Source organism: Euprymna scolopes, chromosome 4 (genome assembly GCF_053919585.1).
Source record: "Euprymna scolopes isolate OS-2025 chromosome 4, ASM5391958v1, whole genome shotgun sequence".
Classification (NCBI taxonomy): Eukaryota; Metazoa; Mollusca; class Cephalopoda; order Sepiida; family Sepiolidae; genus Euprymna; species Euprymna scolopes.
Window position 1 is genome coordinate 104,813,621 of NC_136485.1, and position 3,665 is coordinate 104,817,285.

A 3,665-nucleotide genomic window follows, 5' to 3' on the forward strand; every position below is an offset into this window, starting at 1 on the left:
GGATTGACCAGGTTTAGTAAGCAGAGAAGATAAATGCATGTCGAAAATATACATAGGACACACACACCCACTCATATGAACAGTAGACGATCACGAAACGTAAAACGGATTCAGAAATGAAGAATCACTAATAGACATTTTGTAACACATTTAGGACACGTCACAAACACGAAACGAATACACTCTTTTACATGGGTGCCGTTCATGTTGGATACCATAACATTACTCATTTTGGTACCGTTTTTGGTACACCATTATATAACATTAGTTCAAACAAAGCGCTTATTGATTTCTTAGAAGTAACTGCAGTAAAAAAAAATTGACATTCAAGCATATATATAAAGAAGAGAAAACCTTTTCATAGACTTTGGTTAGTTCTTATATAATTTTGACCTAGGTGCAAGGTTTAAGTTGACCTGAGAACAAAGGTTGTCAGCAATGCATGCTTGTATTGAAATTGATTGCGTAAGATCTCTCTTACATACCACACTCTCTTTTCACTCTACACATAGCTCTATCAATCTCTTTTATAAGGAGAGATAAAAGGATACTCGGATGTGTAACCTGTGGCTTTTTATATCCAATGTCATGTATTTGCTTTTTCGGAAGGGCCAAATGAGTTCGTTCTTTAAAAACAGAAGTGGGATTGGTTTATACAAAGCATTTCCGTACATAAAAGCTACGAACAATCGTTTTGCATTATGTTCAATCACGTGTGATGCAAATGTTAGATCACGAGTCGAAATAACCACAACGACAATACTACTACTACTACTACTACTAATAATAATAATAATAATAATAATAATAATAATAATAATAATAATAATAATAATGGTGATGATAATATATAAATGTGTGGGTAACTTGGATTATTTCAGTAATTGAATTTGGTAAGTTGCTTTATACTTAACAAAGTCGATAGCCATAAGTCGCGTGCTCTCGTGTAATGAATGAATGCGTGAATGTAGGATTGACATGAAATTCTTAAAGATAAACTAAAATGACCGAAAAATGGGCTGAAATGACTTAAATAAATAAAAAGTAAATGACTTAGAATGATTTTAATGTAACTTAAGGATGAATTGAATGACCTTAAGAATGACTTGAATGCTTAAAAAATAACTGAAATCCTTAAAAAAACAACTTGAATAATCTGGAGAATGACTTGAATGGCTTTGAGACTGACTGGTTGTAAAGTGGGTGATATTTTTACATTAAATTAATACAGGAAAGTGATCCCCCACTTTATACTACAATAAGTAAAGCATTTAGTAAGACTAGATACTACACTTTGATCTTGGCCAAAAGGCCAAGAAAAGCTGTATTTATTTGCTCGTCCACCGAGCAAATTAGGAACAAGGCCGATTTTGTTTTATTACATTTTCACCCAAAAAAAAGCACATTGCCACTTTGATGTAGGGGGCTACTATCAGGGGCAACAACTACTGGGGTACTATGTAGGGATTTGGGCAGCAAGATGTCGGGTCACGTTGCACTTGAACTTCTATACGTCAGTACAGTTGGAGAAGCAGGGACCTGGAATGGAATTCCAAAATCTAGCGGTTCTGGGGAAGAAACTACTGGAGTAGAAAGATCTTTTACATCTAGGGATCTCTACAGTGTGGGGGGGGGGGTTAGCAGCCTGTCGTGTTTGTCGAGGGTGTTCACGTTGTGGGGGCACAAGTGCTTGCAGTTTGTCAGAGCATTTACCATTAAAATACTTGTAGAACAGGATGAGGGATGCTACATTTCGTCGATGGGACAGAGGCTGAAGCTTAGATGCCAGTTCAGGTCATATCAGATTTGCGACTCTCTTTTGAACCTTGTCGAGGAGTGAGAGACTAGTAGCAGATGCACTAGCCCAAATGTGACAGTAATACTCCATACATGGGCGAATGGTGGCCTTATAGAGGTACAGGATACTTTCGATTGTTAGTAGTTTTCTAGCACGGTAGAGAGAGCCCACCTTCCTTGCAGCGGCCCTAGCAATGCCTTCAATGTAATTGTTCCAACTCATGTTTTCTGTGAACGTTAGGCCAAGGTTCTTTCAGAATTATATGCATGACCTTAATATAAAGTGAAGATATATTTTATCGTCCGTGCACAAATTGGAAAAAATCGTAAGATCGATGGAGTTTAAATGTGTGAAAAATCTGTATGTATATTTTTTACAAAGGAGACACCGGAAGCCACTCGAAGATAAGGGTTAATGGCTGTACAGTTTTCAATGAGACAATATCGTTGTAATCGTTAGTAGTGAAAATTTGGTCAATTGGATTACGTTGGCCTTGAAGACGGCCACATTGTAGTAAGCTGGAAAGCAGGGAAATGGAAGAGAGTTCTACAGGTGTGCACTTCTAAGAAGGAAGCTTTGTTCATGGAATCTACGTTTAGGTTTAGGCAGTGGGAGAAATTATTGATAGTTGTTTCGGGTAGACGAGTGTGTTCGTGTGGGAGAATTATAGTTTGGAGCACATACGAGAACTTGCCATGAAAATAAGGATACAGGATCGCAACGTTTATTTTGTACGAAAGAGGGTGCAAGGAAGAGAAAAAGGCATCCTCCACTAGGCTACAAAGTCTATTTTGAACTCTGTCAAGGCAGGATAAGCTGCGTCTAGATTTCCCTGTTCAGATGTGGCAACAGTACTCCATCCTTGGCTCTTATACAGGTAGACAATTGCATCAGTAGTGAGATATCTACTGGAGCGGTAGAATGATCCCGGACGTTGCAACGGATTTAATGCACGTGTTTCATTTCATACCAGGAGTAAAGGTCAGCCTAAAGCTTGTCAAAACATGGAGCCTCTCCAAGACGAGAACCATTCATTTCAATTGATGCAAGACGGGGATCAGAGCGTTGATGATGTAAAGATAGGAGCTCGGGTTTAGATGCATTAAAAGTAACCAGCTACCTCTTTCCCAATTATACCACGTTCTAATATAACACAAAGGAGAGAGAAATCAGAGAGAACTTGGTCATTCCCGGCACTTGAAGTGTTGTCATAGATGGTAGTGTCGTTAACATAAATGTCTACGAATGATCTTTGGGCGTGATTTGGGAGATCATTAATGTGGATCAAGAAGAGAGTTAGGCCCCTGATTAACCCTGATAGATTCCAGCATTAATATTGTGAGCTTCTGCTTTCTCCCCATCGACCACTGCTCTTATGAACCTATAAGAGAGAAATTATTTAATAATTGAGAAAACATTTTCAGCTATACTGTAGCTAGAGATCTTGTGGAGTAGACCATTTATATATCCTACCAAAGGCCTTTGATATGTCAAGAGCAATTGCCCTAGAAAGAAAACCTCCATCGAGAGATTCGCTAATCCTATGAGATATAATATAATATATATATATATATATATATATATATATATATATTATATATATATATTTATATATATATATATATATATATATATATATATATATAAAATAAAGCTTTGTTGATTGCTTAAACCGCACCTGAAAAGGTTATGCTACTAACAATGTAGATCTGAAGAGGAACATACCCTTTGCTTAATAAATGCCTCTCAGGATAAATTGAAATCCCACGTGGCTACGTGGGTGTTAAAAATTATTATATGTACTAAAGTGAAATTAAGATGGGTAATCCACTTGCAATCAAACAAGAGAAACCAACCCGTAAATTTC

The 3,665-nt window shown here is 37.1% G+C and overlaps 1 pseudogene; it reads right to left on the reverse strand.

Moving 5' to 3' along the window:
• Positions 1 to 1,198: 1,198 nt before the first annotated feature.
• LOC145275038 (U2 spliceosomal RNA) lies at positions 1,199 to 1,324 on the reverse strand (annotated as a pseudogene).
• Positions 1,325 to 3,665: the final 2,341 nt, after the last annotated feature.